At 45.8% G+C, this 20,521-nt stretch overlaps 1 long non-coding RNA gene across 1 annotated transcript in view; it reads right to left on the reverse strand.

Annotated features, from left to right (window-relative positions):
* Positions 1-8,847: 8,847 nt before the first annotated feature.
* Positions 8,848-20,521, reverse strand: part of LOC143924200 (uncharacterized) — a 76,543-nt gene continuing 64,869 nt past the window's right edge. Inside the window, exons 2-3 of the long non-coding RNA XR_013261842.1 lie at positions 15,061-15,314; positions 8,848-9,755 (exon numbers count right to left, since the gene is read on the reverse strand). This is a non-coding gene — a long non-coding RNA (uncharacterized LOC143924200). The remainder of the gene's footprint in view (positions 9,756-15,060; positions 15,315-20,521) is intronic.

Below are 20,521 nucleotides of genomic sequence, written 5' to 3' on the forward strand. Positions count from 1 at the left end.
CATTTCCTTTCCATACCATGTGTGCCAAGATGTTTTTATTGATTTTGGAGCAGGAGATAAAAGAAGAAGAAGAGCTGCTCAGCAATTGACTGACACGAATGTCAAGGCAACTGATGACACACAGCAGAGCAGCCAGACAGAGAATCCTGAAGAACAGGAGGTGGTTTTGGAGCATCAGTAAGTTAATAATACCATCAATGTTTTTAAATCATGCATGCATTAGATCGCTAATGTTTTTTTTTTTTTGTGGTTGTAGGAGAAATGGAGGTCTATGGGGAAGACCATTTTACAAGTGCCAGTGCAGGAGTGCTCATCAGTTAGCTTATAGCCTGTAAGGCGGAAATCCAAAAGATTACAGACTAATGCCAAGTTGTACAGACCAGATTCAATACAGTTATTGACCTGTTGGGGAAAGTGTAATTTTTTGGGGGGACAGAACGTTTCTTATGTACCAATAATCTATTAATGCTGCTGTTGTGTACTTTCTAGATTTAGCCAAACAAAAAAAAAGTGTATTTTTCTAGTTTTATACAATAAAAAGAACACTGCTGGATACAATGTACCGAAAAAGAATAAAAATAATGTTTTCAGCATTTGTGAGTATAATTTTTTTTATTTTTTACAGAGAGCTACTTAAAGGAGTTGTAAAGGCAAACATTTCTTAATCTTATTGCTTTCTATGCATTAAGATAAAAAAAAAAACCTTCTGTGTGTAGCAGCCTCCCCGGCACCCCAATATTTACCCTGAGCCCCATCTCTATCCAGTGACGTCCACGATTCCCCCGGCCATCCAGCACTCTCCTCCCGCTTAGTTTTTGTTTTTTTTAAAACGAGACTTTACATTCACTTTAAACAGCTTTTTAGGGCAGAAAGGTTCTGTGCATAGTGATAGATTGGGTATTCATACAGAGAGGTATGCAAAGCATTCTTAAAAAAACTGGAGTTAGTACTTACCGGTAACTCCTTTTCCGGTGGTCTTCCAGGACAGCCCTTGAGAGATGGAGCTCCTCCCATTGATACAGGAAACACATTGCCACAGTTCAAAAAGGCGGTCCCTCAGATCCCTGGTCAGTCATTCACCAAGAACCGAAGGATGGAACTGCAAAACATATAAACCATAACAGGTAATAACATTAGTACATCACTATAATCAAATAAAGGGTGGGATCGTGCTGTCCTGGAAGACCACCGGAAAAGGAGTTACCGGTAAGTACTAACTCCAGTTTTCCTAAGTGTTCTTCCAGGACAGCCCTTGAGAGGATCCCCAAGTACTTACCAGATTAGGGGGGGACCACGGCCTGGAGGACTTTCCTCCCAAAGGCCTGATCCTGACTAGACATTAGGTCCAGTCGGTAATGCCTTGTAAAGGTGGAAAAGCTTGACCATGTGGCTGCTTTACATACCTGCTCCGGGGTGGCACCAGCTCTTTCTGCCCAGGATGCAGACAACGCTCTTGTGGAGTGAGCTTTCACACCCTCAGGAGGATCTCTATTCAAGGCCTTATACCCCTCTGCTATAGCTAGCCTAATCCATCTAGCTATGGTTACTTTTGAAGCTTTTTGCCCCCTACGCTGACCGGAAAAAAGGACAAAAAGGGAGTCAGATTCTGAAAGGATTTGTTACTTTTAGATATTCTAGAATATACCTCCTCACATCCAATAAATGAAAACGTTCTTCTTTCTTATTGGCTGCATTTTGACCTAATGAGGAGAGTACAATATCTTGGGACCTATGGAAGCTAGATGCTACCTTTGGTAAGAACCCAGGGTCTGTCTTTAGAATGACTGTCTTCTAGGACCTGTAGAAACGGTTCCCTGATAGAAAGGGCTTGGATTTCACTGACCCTACGGGCTGAAGTGATTGCCACCAGGAGTACTGTCTTAAATGTAATAAGCCTTAAGGAGGCCTCTGAGATAGGCTCAAAGGGTGACCCCAAGAAAGCTTTTAGTACAACTGCTAAATCCCAGGATAGGACTCTGACCAGCTTACGTTTAACGACTGTCTTACAGAACCTAGCGACAAAAGGATTTTCCTGTAAGCGTTCATCTAGGTACACACTTAAGGCAGCTATCTGTACCTTAATAGTACTTAGGGTTAATCCTTTGTTTACACCTTCCTGCAAAAACTGTAGAATATTAGCCGTATTTATGTCACGGCTATTCAGCCAGCTATTACATTTTCTCCAGACTTTTTTGTAAATAGCCCTCGTGACTGGTTTGCGACTCTGTAGTAAGGTCGCAATTACCTCATCTGTCAGACCCTTACTCCTTAAGATTTCCTCCTCAGTAACCACGCTGAAAGCCTCAGCGTGGCCACCTGTGGATGATAAAGAGGTCCCTGCGACAGGAGGTCCTGTCTGCAGGGAAGCCTTAGAGGCGAACAGTCTGTCAATTGTAGCAACGTTGTGAACCATGGTCTCCTGGGCCAGAACGGTGCCACTAGAATCAAACAGGTTTTTTCTGTGAGGAATCTTGCTAGGACCCTGGGAATGAGATGAAGAGGGGGAAATGCATACGCCAGACTGAAAGTCCATGGAGTTTGCAAGGCATCTACAGCCAGGGGATGATCTCCTGTGTTTAGCGAGCAAAAATTGGGAACCTTTGCATTCTCTTTGCTCGCAAAAGGGTCTACTTCTGGTTTTCCCCAGTGAGTTGTTATAAGATTGAATACCTCTGGGTGCAAGGACCATTCTTGGTTCGAAACTTTTTGTCGACTCAAGAAGTCCGCCGTACTGTTCAGCTCCCCTTTCAGGTGTACTGAAGAAATGGATTCCAGATTGGCTTCTGCCCACTGAAAAATGCGTCTGGCTACCAACATCAACCGAGGACTTCTGGTACCTCCTTGTTTGTTTATGTATGCTACAGCCGTCATGTTGTCTGAACGGACTTGTAGATGGTGACCCTGTATTGTGGGCTGAAAGGCTAAAATAGCTCTCAGGATTGCTGTTAGCTCCTTCCAATTGGAAGAGAAACATTTCTCTTCCAGGGTCCACTTGTCCTGGACCAAGCTCGAGCCGAGGTGGGCTCCACAGCCCCAGCTGCTCGCATCCATTGTCAGTGTTGAAGTGATAGGAAGGACCCAATGAATCCCTTTGTTTAGGTTCTCCCTGTCCTTCCACCACCAGAGGGAACGTTTTATCTTTGAGGGGATCGATACCTCCTCCTCCAGATCTCTGCCCTTTAATTGTTCCAACAAAAAACCCTGATGGTCTCTTTGGTGGAACCTGGCCCATTGTACGGCTGGAATGACTGCCGTCATAAGACCTAAGACAGACATTACTTCCCTCACCGTACATTTGGGGCTGCATTGAAGAAAAGATGTTCTCTGCCACAGATTCAAAATCTTTTCTTTCGGCAGTATAATTTTCTGATCTACAGACTTGATCCAGTAACCCAAATACAGGATTTCCTGTGTTGGGGTTGTCTTGGATTTCTCCTGATTGACAATCCACCCTAATCGACTGAATTGAGTCAACTTCAGATCCTGAGAAAGACGACTCTCTGAGTGTGCTGTTAGGAGCAGGTCGTCTAGATAGGGAATGATTGAAGTCTTAATGGAACTAGTGCCTCTCCGAGAACCTTGGTAAAGATTCTCGGGGAGGATGATAGACAGAAGGGGAGCGCTCTGCACTGAAAATGGTAAATTTGTGTGTCTATCTGCACTGCCATCCGAAGGAATTTTTGGCATTCCTCCCTTATTGGAATATGCAGATAAGCATCCCTTAGATCCAGGGTAGCCATAAATATCTCTTTCTGGAGAAGATTCTTTATGGAATAAATGGACTCCATCCGAAATCTCTTGTAACGGATGGAGCGATTCAGTGGTCGGAGGTTCATAATTAGTCTGAACCTCCCTGACTGCTTTTTTACCATGAAAATGTGCGAGTAGAAACCGTCTCCTTGTTCCTGAATAGGGACTGGTGTCAATACCTCTTGATCCACCATTTCCCCTATCAGTAAAAGGTAAGGCACTGGCCTTTTGAGTGACTTTGAAGTTGTCACCAAAAACTTTGAGGGAGAGCTGCTGTGGAATTCCAGCGCGTGACCCCTTTTTATTATATTTAAGACAAACTCGTTCGAGGTTGTCTCTTCCCACTGTGGAAGAAATTTGCTTAATCTTCCTCCCACAGGAACCCTGATGTCACTGGGGTTTGGGGTCCTGACTGGGGCGGCTAAACAGTATGCCCCCCTTTTCCTTTCCCCTTATGTCCCGACCAATGTTTTTTGGGGGTTGAACTCTTCTCTGATTTAGAGGGTTCTTTAAAGGGACGAAACATTTTTCTTTGAAAATTTTTCTTTTTTGTGGGAAAGGTTTTCTTTTTATCCGCCGTCCTTTCTAAGGCGGAATCTAACTCAGGCCCGAAGACTAAGTCTCCTGTAAAAGGGACGCTGCACAGGCGGGTTTTAGACGCTGTGTCTCCCCCCCCAAGCTTTCATCCATACTGACCTCCTTGCTACCACTGAAAGTGCTGCTGACTTAGCCGTAAATTTTACGGAGTCCGTGGAGGCGTCAGAGATGAAACTAGTGTCCTTAAAAAGCATAGGGAAGGATTTCAAAAGCTCCCCCCTAGGAGTGCCTGCTTTTAGATGTTCCTGCAGTTGTCACAACCAGAACTCCAGGTTTCTAGCTACACAAGAAGTGGCTAGAGCTGGTTTTAAGCCTGCCATAGAGGCATCCCAGGCCCTCTTTAAGACAATGTCTGTTCTCCTGTCCATTGGATCTTTCAGATGACCCATATCCTCAAAGGCCAGATCAGCCTGCTTTGAGACTTTGGACAGAGGGGCGTCTAGTTTAGGATTTTTATTCCAGACCGCCTCTGGGCTCTCATCAAAAGGGAACCTTCTCTTAAGGGAAGTAGGAAAGAAAACCTTTTTATCCCAGTTCAGACCACTCCTTAAGGACAAGGTCAGAAAGCACTTTGTGTATCGGAAAAACCCTTGCTTTCTTTTTCCCCAGAGCCTCATACATCTTATCATATCTGGATAACTGAGTTTCTTCCTACTCAATTTCCAGCGTATCATAGTTAGCGCCCATTAGTTCATCTACTTCCTCAAGAGACAGTCTATACTTTGAGGCTTTAGATGTTGCTTGATCCTCTTCCTGATCAGAATCTGTGTCAGAGGAATCAGGGCTAATCAACGTGGGGCTAGGCTCCCTGACCATACGGGGCTCCCCTGAGCTGGGTGTTGTAAAGCATGGTGAGGAGGAGATTGCAGTTGTTCTATTAGTGGAGGCAGCTGAGCCTACATCAGTGATTAACTCCCAGAGGGACTTAAAGGTCGACGCCATTTCCTCTTTAAAGGAGCCCAAAAATTTAGCTAAGGGGGAATCTGCCTCAGATTTAAGCAAGCTTGCAATGCATTGCTTGCATAGGGCTTTGTTAGAGCCAGAGGACAACCTATTCCCACAATTAGGGCACTTTTTGCAGCCTGCCCTGTCTTCATTTGGTAGCTCTTTAGCCTGCAAACAAGAAGACAAAGAATTTTTTAGCGTCAGCTCCATGTCCCTCCTTAGAATCACCACCAACTGCATACATCCTTAACTGTGAGTTAACCTCCACCGTGGGGCACTACAGATCCCAGCCTACAAACACCACCACTCCTTAAACCACCAGAGTAATAGCATGCCCAGCAGCCTACCTGGGATTGGCTGGTGCCTGCCTCCGCCGGAGTGTCCTGGGGAATAGCCTCCATGGTCCCCCTCTGCCGCTCCGGATCCCGCCGCTAGTCCTGTATCGCTGGACGCTGGTCGGGACTGCACAGGCACAGCGCTGGCTCTCCCTCTCCTCCTTGTACCCTAGAGACCCGGAACCGGAAGTCTCGGCACACAGTGATGAGGCGGTTCCGCCGGAAATGACGCTTGGCGTTTCCGACCCCACCGCAACAAGGAGCCGAGATGGACGGTTCCACTCACCGCTCCTGGGGGAAATCGGCGTCATTCTGCCCCTGGCCACCTCGGCACTGGAAGGAGGAGGGTAACGGGTCTGCTCCGATTCAGCTGGACGGTACTTGAGCCACAAACAAACAGGTATGGACCCTCTGCAGCCAAAAACCAGGACCGGTCCCTTATGGCTTACAGGTTCTCAGGCAGCCCCTGAGAGGGGCCTCCAGGTTCCTGCCAACATGTTCCTCCGACGGAGGAAACACAAATGACTGACCAGGGACCTGAGGGACCGCCTTTTTGAACTGTGGCAATGTGTTTCCTGTGTCGATGGGAGGAGCTCCATCTCTCAAGGGCTGTCCTGGAAGAACACTTGGGAAATATGTTTAGTGCTAAAAATGTATTTCTTTTGTTGATTTTGCATTTTGCTAATGCTTTCAGTGTTAAAGCGGTTCTCCACCCTAAAGTGGAAGTTCCGCTCATGTAATCCCTCCCCCCCCTCCAGTGCCAATCGGCACCTTTCAGGGGGGAGGGGGGTGCAGTTACCTGGATAATCCAGGTATCTGCACCCACTTCCAGGACAGACCGCCGCAGATGCCCCGCCCACCCCCCGTTGTGTTCTGGGAAACACACAGTTCCCAGGACACAGCGGGGACCAGCAGAGATGCGCAGCACGACTCACGCATGCGCAGTAGGGAACCGGGCAGTGAAGCCGCAATGCTTCACTTCCCAATTCCCTGACACAGGATGGCGGCAGGGGCAGCAGAGAGACCAGCGATCGTCGCTGACATCGCTGGACCCTGGGACAGGCAAGTGTCCATTTATTAAAAGTCAGCAGCTGCAATATTTGTAGCTGCTGGCTTTTAATATTTTTTTTAAAGGTGCAGAACCGCTTTAAGTGCAAAAACACTGTTTTTAAAAGGTGCATTGCATGTGTATCTATGCATAATTCACACATGTCCCTCAGAGAAATCATTACCATCCCAAATTCTTGTTTCACAAACACTACACATTAGGTGACATTCTCTCAGGTGTCAATCTGTCAGAGGCATAACTAGAACCTTAAGAGCCCAATGCAAGAAACCACAATGGGCCACTGTCCCCCCCCCCCCCCTCCATCCGATCCCTGGGATTCAAATTTTGGAAGAGTATCTATTCACATACTCCCAAAAACCCTTCATCCCGTGTGTCCCTTGGGGCCCGCATCTGGCGCACTCCGCGACTTTTTTTTTATTTATTAGATCACAGTAAAGGGCCTTTTACAGCTAATCACATGTAAACAGACTTGCTGATTATTGGCGGCCCTTTTCTCCCATGCTGTGTCTGCACGAGCAAAGGAAAGCTGTTAACCAGCAAGACTGTCAATACATTGCTTACACTGATAATCAGTGCAGCTTATTAGTGTAGCCTAGCAGTGCTGCTCATCAGTACCGCCTACCCCCTCAGCAGGGCTCTGAGCTGAGAGCGTCTCTCTCAAACAGTTGAGAGCTGACCCGACATTGACAGTTCTCCCTCCTCCCTTGTACGGAGACACCACAGCAAGTGTGAAGCAAAGGTCCGAGCTGCATTTGATCAAGGAAGCATAATTCCCATGTTGCACATGGGAAAGGAGGGGTGGGGAGAGAAGGAGCAGATCAGCTGTTTCCTTTCCCCTATGCGCGAGGGAGAAGGGAGAACGGTCTAGTCGGCTCTGAGCTGTATGAGAGAGATGCTTTCAGCTCAGAGCCCTGGGACTAGCAACCCAGCTGCGCAGCCGACAGTGGTGGAATGCCAGGGCCTGGTTGCAAGAGCGACTGTTGCGACCCTGGTAGTTCTGCCACTGCTCCATGCATGTTGCAGGTGCATCACAGGTTGCAAATACAGCAGAGTATGGGCACGATTTACTAAAAATGATGCACACAGAATCCGGTGCAGCTGTGCATGGCAACCAGTCTCCTTACATATTTATTTATTTATTTTTTTAAAGCACAGCTTAATAATAGAAAAAGTTGAACAGAAACCGGTTGGTTAATATTCATTCACAGTGCTCCAGTTCCAGTAAATCCCCACCTATATACGCAAAGTGCATACCTGTAATACAGACTTTACGGCACCATCTCTATCTGCAAATGCGACAAGCATAGTGTCTGAGCACAGAAAATACATATCTAATGGCCAAACATCCTTGTGCCCCCACACATTTGTTGCCTGGTCTGCCAAGAATAGTTTAACAGGTGGTACTTTATCTGTTTGGAAAAATGCATATTGAAATATCACACACTTCAATAGGTACAATATTTTCTAATTGTCTATGCGAATGAAAAGTCAGCAACAAGAAAGACCTTTCTGTTTGCTGGTTGTTGAATTGACTTCCAAGGGTTACAATTTAACACGTGCATGCACTGTCGATTTTTCTAACTATTTTCAAACGATTACGTTACTGATCTTTTGATCAATCGTTTTGGGGAGGAAAAAAACAGACATGGTGGTTCTTTTTTTCCCATTAAAATTGCCATTTCGAGATTCGAAATTAGCCTACTAACATTTCAAAAGTCGACTTATTGAGAGTATCGAATGTTTTTTCAAACAATTTTCTATCCATGTATAGCCAACATTAGACTGGAATGTCAATAAAGTTCATTTGCATGTAAAGGCAGGCATCCCAACACTTTTGGTAATATAGTGTATATTAGCTCTTCTATAAGGCATAAGTAATCCACCCTGGGTAACCATGGAGCCAGTGAGGGAACATTTATCCCCCCCCCCAATATAAGTATTGCTTATGTAGATACTCGGAATGGCACTGGGGCAGAGGTTATTAAATAATAGGTTACTTTTGCATACCTGGGTGTAATGATATACAAACCCTGTAGTCACTGATGTAGGTTTTCCTTGGAGTGCAGATACAGCTACCTGTCTACAGATAGTCAGTGAGGCCTAATTCAAAGACATATTGCAGTGTAAGTGATCAGTAACGGACATCAGATGTATGCTGAAAGCTGTCTCAATTTACTGCATGATTGATAATGGTATTTACAATAAGAAAGGTGTAAAACTATGCAGTCTTTGGTCAATGGTCAGATGTTGATGAAGTCTTCAGATAAATCTTGGGGACTTGAGATATGATTTTATGATTCAATGTCCCAAGACTTAACAGGATCCTTGTTCCCATATTCTGCTACACTCACATGTCCGAATTGCACACATGTACATTAAACATAAAGGAGACAAAAGGTTAGCTTTAGCAGCCATCACATAATTAGAAAATCATCATTTTAATAATATACCTTTCCACCTCATGAGCTAGAAGTGCCTCTGATTTGCATAAAACCTGGCATGTCCGTAAGTGTTGCCATTTTGAGAGCATATGAAAATACGGAACCTTAAAAGTGACAATCACTGCTGTGATGTAGTAGAATCAGGAACCTTTGTTGAGAATGGCTTAAACAGATATTGTGCAATCTGTGCGTGTTTTTCGGACACTTTTACAGGATTGGCAGGGATTAAGAGATCCTTATCTGAATTTAAGACAGTAAATAAAGGAGGTACGAGTAGGCCTGTCCTTGATTTATCTATAAAAAGGGGTCCAACAAAAAACAGAGTGTTGTTTTCAAATGGAGAAGTCACTTTCCAATAAGAGCGATCCTTATCCCAGACCACAGTGAATCTCTCGTTGTTTGAAGAGAATATCCAGGATTGGAATCCAAATTCTCCTTTTTGAAGACCCCAGCCTGCAGGAGGAGAATCAGAAGTGTATGCCTGGGTTATACGCTCCCATATCAACATTACGGGCCAACAAGCCTCCTCATTTGCTTGTGCGATGTCAGTTTCCATTTTAAACTTGATAAAAGGAAACTCTTTTTAATCAGAGATTGTCATCCACAACAGCAACTATTCTGCAAAAAAAAAAAAAAAAAAAAAAAAAAGGGAGGAGGATGTGTTAGCATAACTTAACATGAGCACATTGGATACATTATTTAGTTTTAAATGCATATAAAATAAGGGATGGTAGGAAAAAAAAAATAGTTCAATTATCTTCCCGCATTTACTAGAACTTAAAAATATGAAATTTAAAGTGGGACTCGACCAGAAAAAACAAAAATAATTATATATATTTTGACCATTGTAGCACCCACCCCCCCCAACAATGCAAGGCTTAGGCCTCATGCACACGGACGTTTTTACAGCCACTTTTTTGAGCTTTTTTTGCAGCTTAAAAACGGCTGTCCATGTTAGTCTATGGCTTCATGCCCACCTAGTCGTTTTTGAGCTGCAAATGACATAGGCGTTTTTAAGCTGTAAAAAAAACCCAGGACCAGTGCGTTCCGTGGCGTGGAGCTAGAGCTGTAAAAACGCGAATCGCTGGAAAACGCGCAAAAACGCGCATAAACGCGCAACATATTTTCTTTGTTTTCTGAGTGCTATAGCCAAGAGATGTGTTTCTTAAAAAACGCTACTTAACGCTAAAAAACGCACAAAAACGCGCAAAAACGCCAATGCAAAAAAATCACGTTTTTAACAATGATTTTTCCAGGCATCGGAGCTAGCTTTGCAGCCAGTTTTTTTAAAACGTCCGTGTGCATGAGCACTTAGGCCTCATGCACACGGACGTTTTTACAGCCACTTTTTTGAGCTTTTTTTGCAGCTTAAAAACGGCTGTCCATGTTAGTCTATGGCTTCATGCCCACCTAGGCGTTTTTGAGCTGCAAATGGCATAGGCGTTTTTAAGCTGTAAAAAAAAAACCCAGGACCAGTGCGTTCCGTGGCGTGGAGCTAGAGCTGTAAAAACGCGAATCGCGGGAAAACGCGCAAAAACGCGCATAAACGCGCAACATATTTTCTTTGTTTTCTGAGTGCTATAGCCAAGAGATGTGTTTCTTAAAAAACGCTACTTAACGCTAAAAAACGCACAAAAACGCGCAAAAACGCCAATGCAAAAAAATCACGTTTTTAACAATGATTTTTCCAGGCATCGGAGCTAGCTTTGCAGCCAGTTTTTTTAAAACGTCCGTGTGCATGAGCACTTAGGCCTCATGCACACGGACGTTTTTACAGCCACTTTTTTGAGCTTTTTTTGCAGCTTAAAAACGGCTGTCCATGTTAGTCTATGGCTTCATGCCCACCTAGGCGTTTTTGAGCTGCAAATGGCATAGGCGTTTTTAAGCTGTAAAAAAAAAACCCAGGACCAGTGCGTTCCGTGGCGTGGAGCTAGAGCTGTAAAAACGCGAATCGCGGGGAAAACGCGCAAAAATGCGCATAAACGCGTGAAAACGCGCATTAACGCGCAACATATTTTCTTTGTTTTCTGAGTGCTATAGCCAAGAGATGTGTTTCTTAAAAAACGCTCCTTAACGCTAACGCTAAAAAAAACGCGCAAAAACGCCAATGCAAAACGCGGTAAAAATCACGTTTTTAACAACAATTTTTCCAGGCATCGGAGCTAGCTTTGCAGCCAGTTTTTTAAAACGTCCGTGTGCATGAGCACTTAAAGTTCAACCTTTGGAGCAAAAAAAATAAATAAATGCACATATTTTTGCCCCCCCCTCCTTAAATGTCAGTACCAAACCATTATCTTATATGAGACATAGGCTAGGCTTTCATAAACCTTAGGATGTTCCTAAGCAATAACTGATACAATTTAGAGTTCTGCTGCGATAAACTGTCCACCTAGAAAAATTTTGAAAATATGAACGGAAAACCTGGTGGTGGCCTTACAAATATGAACAAATGAGGCTGGGGGTTGGCATAGCTTAGGAAACACCCAAGCATATGAGGAGTGAGCACGTAATTGTGTGAATTTTTGAGATGGTCTTATCCACCTAGCAATAGTTATAACGCATTTCGTACTAAAGTCAGCGCCTACTCAAGCCTAAGGTTTGAGTAAGCATTGACTTTAGCGCAAAATGGGTTGCCTTTCTTGTTCCTTTCATACCTGTGATGTGATTTGAATGCTTCTTTTGAGGAGGTCGAAGCCCCCCCAGGGAAAAGGAAGAGTGGGGTTGGAGTCTGTTAACTAGTAAAAATGCCATCCCTTAAAAGAAGAATTCAACAAGTGAATAGGAAGCAGTCTTAGGATATACCTGGGACCGAGATTTGGCCGGCCCCTAATGGTAATCAAGGACAGATGATGATTTAGCTTAGACAGGAGAAAAAGGACAAGATTTATCCCATTGAGTACTTCCTGGTCTCGCACTACAAGAAATGCATTTTTCAGGTGCAATGGTAGACTTTCCAAGTCAACTTCCACCATCAGGTCCTAAACCCTCATGCAAAAGTGGAGGTTCAGGATCCACCTGAACCTCTAGGGTCTGGACAGGCCCAAGTTATTTGTTATGTATCAGCCAATAATCTGCTAATCTGTAAATCATGCCAATTTAGCTAAAATAATTACCCAATCAAGGACATGTTAGGATATCATGAGGGGGGGATTTCAAATGACCCAAAAAACAATTGTTTTTCCATTGCAAGCAAAATCAAGAAAATAAGGAACTAGATCTACCCTCCAAGTGGATGAAAGGGATTACTTGGTTGAAAAAGACAGGACATTAAGATGGCTCCCAATCAAATCCTCAAGATGGCTGCCGACCAAATTGTCGAGATGGTTGCCGATGGGCATAGCTTAATGTGAAATCTGCATTTCAAAATGGGGTCTTCAATATGGAAGCTGTGTGATGAGTGTCTAAGTTAATGTATCCAGTGAGGTATCCTTAAGATGGTGAGGGTCTCCCTGAGCTCTATACATCTACTAAACAATCTAAATTCTGACTCCTCCCAGAGGCTGTAGTTGATGTCATTTTCTTACCTCATTGGGGAAATATGTTGACTGCACGAGCACTAGCTCAACTTGGCCACCAGGTGGCACTCTAAGACTAGAAATCCCTAGATTCAGGTTTTCAGGGAAAGAATGAATTGTATAGTGTAGCACTGACCCGCAAAAGGAGCGGCTGGAATTTTTCTGGGCTCCAGCTCGTAACTCGTCGTTATTGTCTAGGGGTTCCTAAGGTTAATGGCCCAGTAACTGCAGAGACTAACACTTGCATTCCCTTTTTGGGGTTTTTATTTGCATAAAATAGTTGAACAAAACTCAGTCTCTCTGTTGGGAATAGAGGGTATAAGGATGAAGTATAGCTCAGGTACTTTGGAACGGCTGACTTCAATAAAAGTATCTCTGTACATAATCCAGGGAATAGCCACTCGCAACTGGATCTAATCTAACTGTTGGATAAATCCTTGTTTATGGGTACTAGCTGCCAACAAGTAATTTTAGTTTAGCAAAGTCTCTGCCACAGCCTTGGTTGAAAACTTAGATGCTCACAGGAACTTAGTTGCAAACGGAAGGATAGAGGTAGGAACTTTTCTTACTGTACCAGAATCTTGCAGCTGGTCTGGCGATACCGTAAGAAATGCAGATTCAAGTAGTGTTCTTACAGCTCAGCTTCCAGGCTCTTACCGAGCAGCCAGCCTTGTGCGTGGTCCTCTTACTGAAGAGTCCTCCCCTGGTTGCATGTAGAGTTGCTGGTCCTCTCCAAATCCGAGACGACACCGGAACACCTTAGAATCCTCCTTCCAGTTACTGTGCCTTGGACTAGCCAGTTCCGAGACTCGGAAACGGATGGATCCGCACCCCAGTCCATGATGGCCACTGGGGGCTGGTCAGGAGGACCAGGACCATGGAGTAAGCAACAACGTCTGGACCGGAACCCAAAACCACCTGACTTCAGCACCTTAAGTACCCTCTCCCAGAATACACAGCGAGACAAATGCACCCACTGATAGGCTCAGAGAGAGATTGGTACCCAATGCGTCCAACCAGGTTGCATTCTAATGCCTCTCACAGGTGCAAACCCCACCTATGACCAGGCAGGACCTTAAATACAGCCCAGCCAAACTGATGCCAAAGCATAATTTCACACAATTAACCCCAAAATGTAACTACAGTTTTGGGCAAAAACTAAATTTACATACATAGCGCCAGTACTCCTGATGAGTACACGCTACAATAGGATCCAATCTTTGTAGGATATTTTTATTCTAAAATAATCAACCATGTTATTTTATTAAAAGAGTACGAAAATGTCTGAGGGTCGGGCAGCATTAATGGCAATTTTTAACCTTTTGGTATAGCAGCATCTAAATGGGAAATCGTAGCTACAAGGTATAATTTCCAATTAATAAATAAAAAAAAGTTGTCTGTAACAGATTATAAATCGCAAGCTGGAGTTCAGCTTGAATGTGTTAAATGCATTAGCAGATTTAAATACATTAACATTATCCATCCCTCCATCCTGACAATACTGCTCCTGTGACTATTCCTCCAGAGTTGCGTTACTGGCCAAATCACTAGGTGAAAATATCTAATGATAGTTAAGCTGCAGTATTTTTTGATTTGGGATTTAATACCGGTTTAAGTCTAAGGGTCCTCCATACGTATACTGAAACAAGGCCCATTATGGATATTTTGTAAAATTGTATCTGCTAATCCATCTACACCAGGGGTCTCAAACTGGTGGGCCTCCAACTGTTGAAAAACTACAAATCCCATGAGGCATTGCAAGGCTGACAGTTACAAGCATGACTCCATAGGCATGACAGGACTTGTAGTTCTGCAACAGCTGGAGGGCCACCAGTTTGAGACCCCTGATCTACACAATAGCACAGGGCCACAGGTAGAAATTCCAGATGCTGGCCTCAAGAAGGATCCTCAAGTATAGAACCAGGATCCCAAGACATGGCCCTGGACCATAAGACAACAAGGCACTACACCAGCACATCTTAATATAGTGATAATCTTATCCTTTATTCACATGAAGGAACGGGCATCAAAGGCTGATGGTACATATAGGAGATATAGAGCTTAAATTGTACCAATCAGAAACAGACACATATAGAAAGCATGCAGCTTTCATGCAGTGTGTGTGTGTGTGTGTGTGTTTCCCCCCCCACACATACATTTGCAAATATAGCTGCATTAATACTCATCTGTAATATACCGTTCTAGTCTATGTAGCAGCCACAAAAACTCAATACAGTATTGCCTGTCAGGGCAGAAATATAAAAAGTTGCCATTAATGACTTATTTTTCAAGGTGTATGCTAAGGGACGGGCATGCTTACTGTTGCTTTGCTAGATGGTCACTAGCTCACTAAGTAATAAAACACAGAACAAACATCCAGAAATCAAATTCGGGCCCTTGATACTTACATGCTAGTTGCAAGACATTGACCTCAAAAGTCCCGAACAACAAAGTCTTGCATCTTCAATAAACAAGCCAGCAGTGGTGGCTCCAATGTTTTACTGTGGTTCTTTTCAAAGTGTATTTGCAGCCAACTAGTCTTGGATAGACTGGTGAAGATTTAGAATTCCTGTCAGGATTTTTCTGACATACAGAGCTCTATTAGAGAGATTTACATCACTTACTGTCCTGCTAATAGTGAAATCGCCAAAAATGAACAAACCTACAAAAACGGGAAAAATAAATACAAACTGTAAATATTATATAGCCTCAGATGCCTCTCATAATACATTTTACATTTTATATATATATATATATATATATATATATATATATATATATATATATACACACACACATACAAAGCTACAAAAACATAAAATAAAAAACCCTTTATTTGGCTGAGGACCCAAGGGTAAGTCTCATTTGGGACACACCTGATCTCATATGGGAATTGTGATCTCTTATGGAACTGGAGCAGCATTATTACACTTTATGGTGCTACAATCGTCTTTCCTTTTTGGATGGTTTGCTTTAGAATCTGATCAGTGTGTAAGCTGGGGAACAGGTAGCAGATACAAAGCTCCCTTGGATAAGCAGTCTCTCAGGCGCAGATACCAAATCCACAAAGGTAGTGACAAAACAGTGCAGTGTTTATTTGTGATATTTACAATGTCTATATACACAGGTGTTGTACAGCATCGCAGAAAACAAACAGGAACAAAAATAGCAAAACAAAAACCTAGCCGTGTCTCTGCACTAACTATACAAAATACAGGCCCTAATTATCAGGCTCAGCAAGTCCACAGCTCGTCAGCCCCCACATGTACAACTTGTTAGCTTTTACCAACCTCTTGCTCTCACAGACAGGCGTTGTCTGATTTTTTTTTTTTTTTTTTTTTGGGGGATTTTTTTCTTTCCCAGGCCAAGCACACTTGCTGTCTGTCTCAGATTAACATAAATTGGCCTGAGGGAGAGGACCAAGATCTGAACTGGATCGTGGATCAGAGATCCCTGAACGTGTATGAGAGCAGCCTGGGAGATGTATAAACCCTGAACAGGAATTTTCCTGACTCTCTCTGGGACACCCTGCTACAAGTGGTAAGTAGTGATGGACGAACTTCCGACGGGACGTTTCGCGAACGCGAAACGCGAACGGACACAAACGTTCGCGAAAACGACCGTTCGCCGCGGGCTCCATTGACTTCAATGGGAGGCGAATTTCGCAAACCTTTAGGTCGAATTTGCGGCCACGGGGTAATTATTAGGGGGTAGCACGTAGTCCCACCACCTGGACAATAGCATAATACATGTATGAGGTGAATTTGGGATCGATAACTACAAGCATTTTTTTTTTATTTGGGAAATTGTTCTGACAATTCAGGACTATGGAGCTAATGAAGGCAATGGAGGAGAGGGAAGGTCAGGGACCAGGGTAGGCAAACAAGAGGGTGCAGGAGATACAGAGCACTGACAGCAGCACCGTAATACAGAGCACTGACATCAGCACCGTGACATACAGCGCTGACAGCAGCTCCGTGACATACAGCGCTGACAGCAGCTCCGTGACATACAGCGCTGACAGCAGCTCCGTGACATACAGCGCTGACAGCAGCTCCGTGACATACAGCGCTGACAGCAGCTCCGTGACATACAGCGCTGACAGCAGCACCGTGACATACAGCGCTGACAGCAGCTCCGTGACATACAGCGCTGACAGCAGCTCCGTGACATACAGCGCTGACAGCAGCTCCGTGACATACAGCACTGACAGCAGCTCCGTGACATACAGCGCTGACAGCAGCTCCGTGACATACAGCGCTGACAGCAGCACCGTGACATACAGCGCTGACAGCAGCTCCGTGACATACAGCGCTGACAGCAGCTCCGTGACATACAGCGCTGACAGCAGCTCCGTGACATACAGCGCTGACAGCAGCTCCGTGACATACAGCGCTGACAGCAGCTCCGTGACATACAGCGCTGACAGCAGCTCCGTGACATACAGCGCTGACAGCAGCTCCGTGACATACAGCGCTGACAGCAGCTCCGTGACATACAGCGCTGACAGCAGCTCCGTGACATACAGCGCTGACAGCAGCTCCGTGACATACAGCGCTGACAGCAGCACCGTAAGCAGCCCCAGGAGGAAGTCAGCACAGCACAGGGATGGTGTGATCCCCTCATAATAAGAACCCCCAGGAGGAAGTCAGCACAGCACAGGGATGGTGGGAGCCCCTCATAATAAGAACACCCAGGAGGAAGTCAGCACAGCACAGGGATGGTGGGAACCCCTCATAATAAGCAGCCCCAGTAGAAATATGACACCGCTCAACCTCTTCAAAGAGGAGGGTAGGGGCATATAGTACGGTGTGCTTTTTTGGGTCAGGGAAGTGAGCCAAATGAATTAAGAAGGTCTGTGTGCTTGATTCCAAAAATTGTTTATAGACATATACATGGTCTACTGATCACATGTGTTGAATTCCTCCGAGATCCATGCCTCATTCATTTTTAGAAATGTGAGGTAGTTAACACTGTGGTGAGCTAGGCGAGTACGCTTATCGGTCACAATCCCCCCTGCTGCGCTGAACGTCCTTTCGGACAGGACACTGGATGAGGGGCAAGCCAACAGTTCGATTGCAAATTGGGCAAGCTCTGGCCAGAGGTCAAGCCTGCCCACCCAGTAGTCTAGGGGTTCATCACTCCTCAGAGCGTCCACATCGGCCGTTAACCCAATGTAGTCGGACACCTGACGGTCTAGGCGTTCCCTGATGCTGGATCCGGATGACACCTGTCGATGGGTCGGCTGAAAGAATGACCTCATATCCGAAGTCACCAACACATCTTCAAACCGGCCTCTTCTTGCAGGCGCTGTTGGATTGGTACCCGCAAATCCTTCTCTGGGAGTGGGAATTGCTCCTCTGCCAGCGCACGCAAAAGCAGAATGCAGCATTTCTCGAAGCAAGGCCTGGAAGTGCTGCATTCTGACAGCCCTCTGCGACGGCGGTAACATTTCCGCCATTTTGTGTTTGTACCGGGGGTCTAAGTACGTTGCCACCCAGTACTGGTCCTTGACCCTCATGCTTTTTATACGGGGGTCCCTATTAAAACACTGGAGCATGAAGGCCCCCATTTGCACTAAAGTGGAAGCGGTGTGGTGGCCTGGCTCCTGCTCATCATCCAGGATAATGTCGTCCTCTTCATTCTCCTCTCCCCATCCTCGCACAACAGGGATCCCAGAAAGGTTTAAAGCATGCTCTTCTTGCTCCTGCTCATCCGCCCCGGCACCATCCTCCTCTGACTCCTCATCAGACTCCTGTTGTTGACTTGTCTCAGATAGAGTAGCCCCCCCTGGGAATTCATCCAGCATTGCGACTTCCTCATCTTCCCGCTCCTGCTCCTCCACAGCCTGATCAATGACACGACGCAATGCACGCTCCAGAAAGAAGGCATAAGGTACCATGTCACTGATGGCGCCATGGCTGCGACTGACCAGTTTGGTGATCTCCTCAAATGGCCGCAGAAGTCTGCATGTGTCGCGCATGAGCAGCCACTGGCGCGGTGAAAAAAAACCCAGCTCCCCAGAACCGTTTCTTTCGCAGAGTTCATACAGGTAGACGTTAACTGCACGTTTCTGCTGGAGCAGCCTATCAAGCATATAGAAGGTTGAGTTCCATCGCGTCGGGCAATCGCAAATAAGACGTCTGACCGGCAGATGGTGTCGCCGCTGAATGTCAGCAAGGCGAGCCATGGCCGTGTAAGATCTTCTGAAATGGGCCGAGATTTTCCTTGCCTGCCGCAAGATGTCCTGGACCCCAGGGTATTTGACAAGGAATCGCTGCACGACCAAGTTTAAGACGTGTGCCATGCACGGCACGTGCGTGATTTTGCCCTGTTTCAATGCGCTAAGCAGATTGGCACCGTTGTCACACACCACTTTACCAACTGTCAAATTGAGCGGTGTTAGCCACTCATCTGCCTGTGAACGCAAAGCTGAAAGGAGTGCCGGGCCAGTGTGGCTCTTTGCTTCCAGGCACAACAGACGCAGCACGGCATGGCAACGTCTCACCTGGCATGTGGAATAGGTTCTGGGGAGCTTGGGCGGTGCAGTGGAAGAGACGCTAGCAGCGGAAAAGGAGGAGGCAGCTGAGGAGGAGAGGGAGGAGGATGGAGTAGGAGGAGGAGAAGAAGAGTCAGGCCTGCATGCAATCCGTGGCGGTAAAACCAAATCTACACGGGTGCCACGGGTTACATGCTTGACGGCCGTCAGAAGGTTCACCCAGTGGGCAGTAAAACTGATATACCTTCCCTGCCCGTGTTTGCTAGACCACGTGTCTGTGGTCAGATGTATCTTGGCACCGACACTGTGTGCCAGAGATACATTCACTTGCCGCTGAACATGGCCATATAGCTCTGGGATGCCCTTCTCTGAGAAATACTTCCTTCCTGGGACCTTCCATTGTGGTGTTCCAATGGCCACAAATTTGCGAAAGGCCTCCGAGTCCACCAGTTTATATGGCAGTAGTTGGCGGGCTATGAGTTCTGACAAGCCAGCCGCCAACCGTTGGGCAAGAGGGTTATCCGGCGTCATCATTTTTTTACGCTCAAACATTAGGCCCACGGAAGCCTGCCTTTTTGCAGAAAAATGTGAGCTTGGCGTGATGGAAGGTGGAGTGGAGGACAATTGTGAGGAGAGAGGAGAAGGAGAAGTAGAAGACGAGGCTGGACGGTGAGAGCCTGCAGTGTGGCTTTGTGTGTTCCGTTGCTCCCACTGGGCTCGGTGATGGCTGCTCATGTGCCTTCTTAAGGCGGTCGTCCCTAGGTGAGTATTGGGCTTACCGCGACTAACGCGTTGACTGCAAAGATTGCAGATGGCAACGCTATTGTCAGCAGCGGACACGTTAAAAAAAGCCCACACTGCGGAGCCATGTGCCGGTGTCCTGGGAGCGCCAGATGTGACCGTACATGGTCGATGACTCGCTCCTGATACATTTGCAGTCTGCTTTGTCCCTGCTGTGCAATGTAAGTCATTGCTGCTTCTCCTCCCTATCTGCTGGTCCATATCTCCCTCTGAACTCCCCTCCTCTTCCTCTCTTGTGGGCACCCACGTGACATCACTAGACACGTCATCATCAACGTCACCTTCCCCACCGCTATAAGTAGAGTAGGCAGCAACACCGGGGACCAACCTCCTCCTTGGGCTGATCTGGGTACTGGCGTCAGACTGCTGAGTAGCGCTTGTTGCTACCTCCTCTTCCTGATCCAATACCAAGAGTGGCTGCGCATCAGAAATGTCCTCTTGATATGGATCGGAAAATAATTCCAGTGACTCAAGCGGAAGGTATGTGGTGGTGGTGGTGGTGGTCGTGTTGTTGGTGGTAGTGTCTTTGGGGGTGCACATAGCAGAGAGTGAAGAAGAGGGTGCAGATC

The sequence above is a fragment of the Lithobates pipiens genome, unplaced genomic scaffold (genome assembly GCF_037356315.1).
Source record: "Lithobates pipiens isolate NorthernLeopardFrog02 unplaced genomic scaffold, aLitPip1_a1.2 Scaffold_22, whole genome shotgun sequence".
In the NCBI taxonomy this organism is placed as follows: Eukaryota; Metazoa; Chordata; class Amphibia; order Anura; family Ranidae; genus Lithobates; species Lithobates pipiens.